Source organism: Acinonyx jubatus, chromosome B1, assembly GCF_027475565.1.
Source record: "Acinonyx jubatus isolate Ajub_Pintada_27869175 chromosome B1, VMU_Ajub_asm_v1.0, whole genome shotgun sequence".
In the NCBI taxonomy this organism is placed as follows: domain Eukaryota; kingdom Metazoa; phylum Chordata; class Mammalia; order Carnivora; family Felidae; genus Acinonyx; species Acinonyx jubatus.
Genome location: NC_069382.1, coordinates 72,662,632 through 72,671,059, shown reverse-complemented (window position 1 = coordinate 72,671,059; position 8,428 = coordinate 72,662,632). Strand labels below are relative to the sequence as shown.

The window sequence follows — 8,428 nt, the reverse complement described above, 5'->3', positions numbered from 1 at the left end:
TATTTGACCATGAACTGTATTGAAGGGACTATTACTTATCTCATTAGACACTAATGTTCCCAGGAACGCATTTTGAAACAGGCTGATACAGATGCGTCTTTATTCCCCAAACATACTCCATTTCTAACATCATTCTCTTAGATTAGGATAGCAGTTCTTATTGAGGTTGATTTTGCCCTCCAGGGGAAATTTAGCAATGTCTAGAGACATTTTGGTTGTCAGAACTGGGAAGGGTGTCTAATGGGTAGAAGCCAGAGATCTAAACATCCTACAATGCACAGGACAGCCTCCCACAGCAAGGAATTACTCCAGCTCATAATGTCAGCACAGCCAGGGTTGAGAAACCCTGATCTGGAGTATCCTCCCCTCCACTTCTTCCCTCTGTATTCATTTCTTATTCAAAGCCGTATTCATTTCTTAGAGTCCAGGTCAAATATTGTCTCTTCAGTGAGTGCTTGCTTTTATCACTTAGATTTTCTCTCTCCCAAGGGACAAATTCAACAGCGATTTGTGTATTTCCCTCTTATAGCATGTATCTGATTCTTTCCCATGCTATACATATTTATCTATATTTATAACATCTTACACTAGGCTATATTTTAGGACAATAGTGTCCGATGTGTAGCGACAATATCGTGATTAGTTGTTGTTGTTGTTTTCTCCCCCCAAATAGCACAGTAGAAACAGGAAGTTCTTGCTTGAAAAACAAAATGAAACTTTATTTAACTTCCATTTCCATTACCTTCTAAACTTCATTGTTCACCCAGTCTTGTCAGCTTTTCCTTCCTGTTTTCCCCACATCTTTCTTTTCCTTCCACGTCCATTGGCATCGCCCTGGTTGAGGTGTTATGACTCTGTGTCCCTACTACAGCTGAAGAGACAGAAAAGTGGTGTCAAGGACAGAGCTCCACCCTGCAGTCTGACCCCAGCTCTGACCTCCGCCAGCTGCGTGGGCCCGAGCAAAGTACTTGCCCTTCGCAGGGACTGTAGCTCTCCTGCTAATGTGGAGGTGATTGTATCCACCTTGCAGGTTTTTGTGAGGATAAGAGACATGTATTGAAAGTCCCGGAATCACAGTGGGTGCTCAGTATAAGGGTTCTGATAGCCAATAGCTTCTGAAGGGGTCGTCTACCCCCAGCCTCTGCTCCAAAGCCTTTTCTTTGATTCTCCATCGCCCACAAAGCCTGAGCTGCTGGTATTCAGAGGCCTGGATATTCAATCTACTCAAAAACGCTTACCTCTCGTTGTCCTTCCCAAACTCTCATCTTATGACAACCTGGCTTATTTGCTGTACTTCAAATAGACGCAAGCATTCTTGTCTCCACTCTGGCTCATGGGGACTCCCCCTCTTGAAAACTCTCTCCCTATATACAAATTCCACCCATCCTTCCATCTCAGCTCTCCTCTTCGTTCTGTAAAGTCTCCTTAACCCTCTCTGCCTACACAGTCCTTTACTTTTCTGGATATTTATTTATTTGTAAAGGTATTTATTTATTTAGAGAGAAATTGAGAGCAGGGAAGAGGCAGAGAGAAAGGGATCGAGCGAATCCTAAGTAGGTTCTGCACTGCCAGCGCTGAACCGGATGTGGGGCTCGAACTCACCAACCGTGAGATCATGACCTGAACCAAAGTCAGACTGAGCCACCCAGGTGACCCTCTGGATATTGTGAGTCCTTAGATTCTTCCACCAATGAGTCAACTAATTTCCATTTCTGACAATATTTCTCATGTGGAGGGCTATTAAAATGCACCTTCTACGATGGTCTAGCTTGTGTGTGTTTTCTGGCTTTGTCATTTTAGATTGTAAACTGCTTGAGGACAATGAGCATAGCCGTACCAAAATTGCCTTGCATGTACCAGAGGCTCCAAAACTATTCAGTCAAAAATATTCAGTCTTCTCTTAACTTGAAGCATGTCTTAAAATACTTCTTCTCTTGAAACCTTGTGCCCACCTTTAGGGGGTTCCTCAGGCACAGGCAGAAGTGAGCATGACACCCCAGGCCCTGGATTTAGCATGGAGTCACAGGGGAGCCAGGGGCAGGCTGGGCGCCGAGAGAAATCTTACAAACAAGAATAAAGGCAATCCGACACCAACATTTTAATTAATAATTTTAATGACTTACCCAAAATAATCCTCTTGATTTGGGGGGATTAAATTCCACTTGATAAAACTACCAATCCATGTGGAAAGATGTCTCATGTGCTGTTCCTGTCTCGGGGCCTGTTTTGACAACAGGGGTCATTTACCAAAGTGTGCAGCTGGTGGGAGCCACCGTCGCCAGGCAAGTGTCAACAGTCCCGCATCTTTATTTATGCTTCTTTTTTTCCCCACACATACTCCATTCCTACCATCATTCTTGTGGGTCAGAACAGTGGTACTCACCAAGGTTGATTTTGCCTCTTCTCTTAAATCTCATGCATCAGGCATTAGCCTCTGAAAAATCAACAGCAACGGTTTAGAAATAATTTCAAACCCATAGAGAAGTTACAAGATTAGGAATAGTACATAGTATACAACACACACCATACAATCAGATTTATCCTTTTTACTCATTTTATTTGTGCTCAATCTCCCTTCCCCTTGCTCTCACTCGAGCTCTCGAATTTTTTCTGAATCATTTGTGACTAAATGACATATATCAAGTCCCCTTACTAAATACCTCAGCATATACCTCCTAAGAATAATGCTGTTTTCCTGTGTAGCTAGAGTAGAGTTATCCACTTTAGTAACTTAAACATTGATACTATTCTTTTACCTAATCTACCATCTGTTCTCTAATTTTGTTAATCGGTGCAATAATGTTGTTTATAGCATCTCCCCCACCCCCAACATAAGATGCAGTTTAGGGACAGGGATTTCATGTCGTTGCCATGTTCCTTTAGTCTCCCTTACTCTGAAAATTTTCTTTATCTTTTGCACATCAACACGTATAAAGAATAAAGTTCCTTTTTAAAACACAAAATGTTCATTGAGTGAAAACCCTAGGAATGCCTGGGTGGCTCAGTCGGTTGATCTCCTGACTCTTGATTTCAACTCAGGTCATGATCCCAGAGTCATGGGATTGAGTCTCACGTCAGGCTCCATGCTAAGTGTGGATCCTGCTTAAGATTCTCCCTCTCTCTCTCTCTCTCTCTCTCAGCACCTGGGTGGCTCCGTCGGTTAAGCATCGACTTCAGCTCAGGTCATGATCTCACAGTCTGTGAGTTCAAGTGCTGCGCCAGGCTCTGTGCTGAAAGCTCAGAGCCTGGAGACTGCTTTGGATTCTCCCTCTCTCTCTGCTCCCCCCCTACTCACAGTCTGTCTCTCTCTCTCTTTCAAACATAAGTAAACATTAAAAAAAAATAAAAGGTTCTCTCTCTCCCTCCCTCTGCCCCTCTCCCCTGCTCCTGTGCTCTCTCTCTCTTAAAGAAAGAAAGAAAGAAAGAGAAAGAAAGAAAGAAAGAAAGCCCTAAAGATCACACACACACACACACACACACACCACACCAACTTAGAACTAATAAATGAATTCAGTAAAGTTGTAAGATACAAAATCAACACACAAAAATCAATTTGGTTTCTATGCATTAAGAATGAATCATATGAAAAGAAAATTAAGAAAACAATACCATTTATGATAGCTTCAAAAAGAATAACATACTTAAGATTAAACTTAACCAAGGTTTCATCAAGAAGGTGAAAGACTGGTATACTGAAAACTACAAAACTTTGTTTAAAGAAATTAAAGAAGACACAGATAAGTGGAAAAGCAGCCAACAGTTATGGACTGGAAGAATTAATATTGCTAGAATGTTCATACTACACAAAACAATCTACAGGTTCAATGAAATCTCTATCAAAATATCAATGGAATTTTTTGAAGAAATGAAAAAAATCTTTAAATTATTCATATGGAACATCAAATGACCTCAAATAGCCAAGCAATCTTGAGGAAGAAAAACAAAGCTGGAGGCCTCACACTTTCTAATTTCAAAATATATTACAAAACTACAGTAATCAAAACAGTAGAGTATGGTGTAAAGAAAGACATACAGACCGATAAAACAGAACAGAGAGCCCAAAAATACATTCTCCTGTCTGTAGTCAAATGATTGTCAACAAAGACACTGAGGTTACACAATAAAGAAGAGATAGTCTCTTCAACAAATGGTGTTGGCACTCTCTCTCTCTCTCTCTCTCTCTCTCTAAACTTAAAAAAAATTTTTTAAGGAATCTACCCCTGAAATCATTGTTGCACTATATGCTAACTAATTGGGATTTAAATTAAAAAAACTTTTTTTAATGGTTAAAAAAAGAAGAAAAAATAAAAAATAATAAAAATAAAATAAAAAAAAAACTTTTTTAAAAAAGGGGCACCTGCATGGCTCAGTTAAACATCCAGCATTTGATTTTGACTCAGGTCATGATCCCAGGGCTGTGGAATCGAGCCCTGTGTCAGGCTCTGTGCTAAGCATGGAGCCTGCTTGAGATTCTCTCTCTCTCTCTCTCTCTCTCTCTCTCTCACTTGTGCCCTTCTCCCCCACTCACACATATGTGCACTCTCTCTAAAATAAATAAATAAATAAATAAATAAATAAATAAATAAATAAATTTTTAAAAACAAATGGTGTTGGGAAAACTGTTGTTCAAAAGAACAAATTTGGATGCTTACCTTACACCATATAAAAAATTAAACAAAAATGCATTAAATACCTAAATATAAAACCCCAAACTATAAAACTCTTAGAAGAAAACATACAGGAGAAATTTTATGACTTTCGCTTTGGCAATTATATTTTGGATATACCAAAAGTAAAGGCAACAAAAGGAAAAAAATAGACAAGTGAGACTACATCAAACTTAAAAACTGTGCAGCAAAGGAAACCACCAACAGAGTGAAAGGCAATATATGGAAAGAGAGAAAATTTTTGCAGACCATATGCTTGATAAGGGGTTAATAACCAGAATATATAAAGAACTCCTACAATTCAACAACAACGAACAATCTGGTCAAAAATGGACAAAGGGCTTGAACAGACATTTCTCCAAGAAAGATACACAAATGGCCAGAAAGCTTATAAAAAGATGCCCAACAACATTAATCATTAGGGAGATACAAATCAAAATCACCTCACGCCACCAGAATGGCCTGTATCAGAAAAATAGAGGATAACAAATTATGGCAAAAATATGGAGAAAAAAGATCTCGTGCACTGTTGGTGGGAATGTAAATTGGTGCAACCACTACGGAAAACAGTATGGAGTTTCCTCCAAATATTAAAAATATAATTTACCATATGATCCAGCTATCCCACTTCTGGGTACATAAAAGAATAGAAGGGAAGATCTTGAAATATTTGCACACCCATGTTCATAGTAGCATTATTCACAATGACCAAGAGGTTGAAGCAACCTAAATGTCCATCAACAGATTAATGGATAAAGAAAATGCAGTTTCTACATATAGATAGAATGGAATATTACTCAGCCTTAAAAAAGGAAGGAAATTCTGACATAGGCTACAAATGGATGAACTTTGAGGACATTATGCTAGCTGAAATAAGCCAGTTATAAAAAAACAAATGGTGCATTATTCTATTTATATAAAGCACGTAAAGTTGCCAACCTCTTAGAAACACCCAGTAGAGGGGCGCCTGGGTGGCTCAGTCGGTTGACCAACCAGCTCTGGCTCGGGTCATGATCTCACTGTTTGTGAGTTCGAGCCCTGCGTCAGGCTCTGTGCTGACAGCTCAGAGCCTGGAGCCTGCTTCAGATTCTGTGTGTCTCTCTCTCTGCTCCTCCCCCACTCGTGCTCTGTCTCTCTCTTTCTCTCTCAAAAATAAATAAACATTAAAAAAATTTTTTTAAGAAAAAAAGAAAAGAAAAAAAAAAGAAACATCCAGTAGAATGGTGGCTGCCAAGGACTTTGAAGGAGAGGGAAAAGGAGAGTTGTTCCATGGATATAGAATTTCAATTTTGCAAGATGAAAAAGTTCTAGAGGTCTGTTGCACAACAGGGTGCATATAGTTAACACTACTGTACTGTAAGCTTAAACATGGTTCAGACGATAAATTTTATGTTATGTGGTTTTTTTTTTTACCACAGTAAAATTAACTAAAGAGAGGGGGAGACAGAGAGAGAGAGAGAAAGAGAGAGAGAAATTCCCCATCATTTGGGATTGTTGAATGGCTTCTTATGGTTAGATTTTAGTTATGCCAGAATATCACCAAAGTCATGTGTTTTTGTGAGGGTGTCCTATCTGGAGGCACATAATGTTCGCCCATTCTGCATTGCTGATGTGGATTTTCTAGACATGATCTTATCTCTCCACTGGACAGTTACCCTGCTTCACCCTGCAACTGATGAGCACTCTGCAGGGAGACACTTTGAGACTATGAAAATATCCTGCTCTTTATTAAAATTTCCCCTAACATTGGAATCCATCGATCCACTCTTGTCTATATAAACTTTTACTATGATGGCTTTAAAATGATGATTTTTCAACATGAAAAATTTTCAAATATTTTCAATGATCTCTTTTGTCAGTGATTTATTGGCTGGCACTCAATATTGTGTTGTAAGCAAAAGCTTTTCCTTCTCCTCTACTTATTTATTTATTTGTGCGTTTGTTCATTCCATTATTTATTATTGGCATGGATTCATAGATTCCCATTTTTTTAATAGTCTATAATTCATTATTGCCCTCCATTATTTTAGTGCTCAAATTGTTCCATAATTGACCAGCAGAGGCCTTTTCCAGCTGCTCCTGTGTCCTTATGCCCCATCGTTTTCTGAGTACCTGCCCTCTGGCAATGCAAAATGTTTGGCATTTTAAAAAATCTAGGTAAAATCAAGAGAGAGACAAGAGCAAAGGAAAGAAGAGAAATAAATATAATAGTGGGATTAAAAAAAGGAAGAGAAAAAGAAATGAGTAGGGGCATTGTGGGGAGATTGTGAGTACAAATTCAGATCCACTGGCCCCTCTGTGAGATGTGGCCCATTCCCTCACCATCTTAGACAGCAGAGCTGTGCCTGTGAGAGGCCACAGTGGACTCTGCATGCTGGGCCTTTGGAGGTGACAGGCTTTGTGTATTGTTCATGATTCTGTCCACTGCAAATGAAGGAAACCCAACACAAAATGGGGGCGGGGGGGGAGACAGAAACAGAGGTTGAGAATTTATTGCTTCATATGTCTGAAAATTTATGGGGTCAATTTCAAACAAAGCTGATTCTAGATGCTTGAATGGATCTCAGAAACCAATCACTATCTTCTCCCACCCTCTACGCAAAGCCTCTCTCTGCTTGGGTTTATTCTCTGTTGGCTTTATTCTTGGTCGGTCTCTTCTCCCAAGTTGGCAGAGGTGCTTCCTGGCCGTGCTAGAATAATCCTATTAGTTTAGAAACTCCAGCAGAAATAGAGCACCTGTTTCCCAATGATTGCGACAAACATCTCAGGAGTGTCCTTGACTGGCCAGCGCCTGAACCAATCCCTGCGCCTGGGAGGGGCAGTCCTCTCATTGGCCAGGCCCCGGCTGTGTGTTCCCTTCCAGGGTTGGAAGTAGGGTGAAGTTCCTCTTAGACCACTTGGGTTGAGAATGTAGGGAGGGGCGGCTTCCCAAAGAGCCCTTAGGAGCACGCTTACCAAAGGGAGCAAAGGGATGTCGGGAGAGCTAACACAAAACTTCACGGTGTGTGGAACATACACATGATACCAAATTTTGAGATGCACCAAAAACCCGTAGCCCAGCCTCTTTGTCATGACAATCTTTCTCCCCTTCCCACAAGGTTCCTTTCAAGAAAGAAAATATCTAATCTCTTCTCCCAAGGGAAAGCCTCTGTCCATCTGACCTTGCCTCTGGCCTGAGAAGTGCGGGCAGGCCCCCGGGGCCCAGCCACAGGGAGAAGAGGAAGTGAACAGCCCTGAAGACTTTATGGAATGGCCCTGTCCCCACCTGGATGGGGCTTGTTTCGTCATTTCCCCCGCAGCCCAGGCAGGCCCAACAGGGAAATGTCAGTCACGGTGGTATGTTATGCCATGTCAGATGGCAATCGAGTGTGCTGTGAACATAAGCTGACAGGAGAGCTCCAGCAATCTGCTTATCTGCATGCCACCCTTGCTGAGTAAAGGGTCATTATCAGAATTATTCACGCAGAATTATAGCAGTTGGAAGTCTGCAGATTATTCATTACATCACCCTCATTTTAGTTGCTCAGCACAGATTGAACCTCAAAGGATCCTGCCCTCACTCCTTCCCCCTTACTCCTGCCCCACTCATTTTCCTGGCACATTACAGGCTTTTGCCCTCCCTCACCCACTAGCCACCAGTGAGAAGTTACATTAGGTCAGCCCCAGGCATGGTCCTTGCTGTGGCCCAGGATCTCTTTTCTGAGTTCACTGCTCCAATATGAGCAATGTCACACACCAGGAGGCCTCTAAAGGAGAAGGGC

At 41.0% G+C, this 8,428-nt stretch overlaps 1 long non-coding RNA gene across 1 annotated transcript; it reads right to left on the bottom strand.

Annotated features, from left to right (window-relative positions):
- Positions 1 to 591: 591 nt before the first annotated feature.
- On the bottom strand, positions 592 to 2,437 carry LOC128314228 (uncharacterized). Its single transcript, XR_008295719.1, has 3 exons — positions 2,384 to 2,437; positions 2,124 to 2,221; positions 592 to 871 (listed from the first exon to the last, which is right to left on the bottom strand). It is a non-coding gene; the product is annotated as an uncharacterized LOC128314228 (long non-coding RNA).
- Positions 2,438 to 8,428: the final 5,991 nt, after the last annotated feature.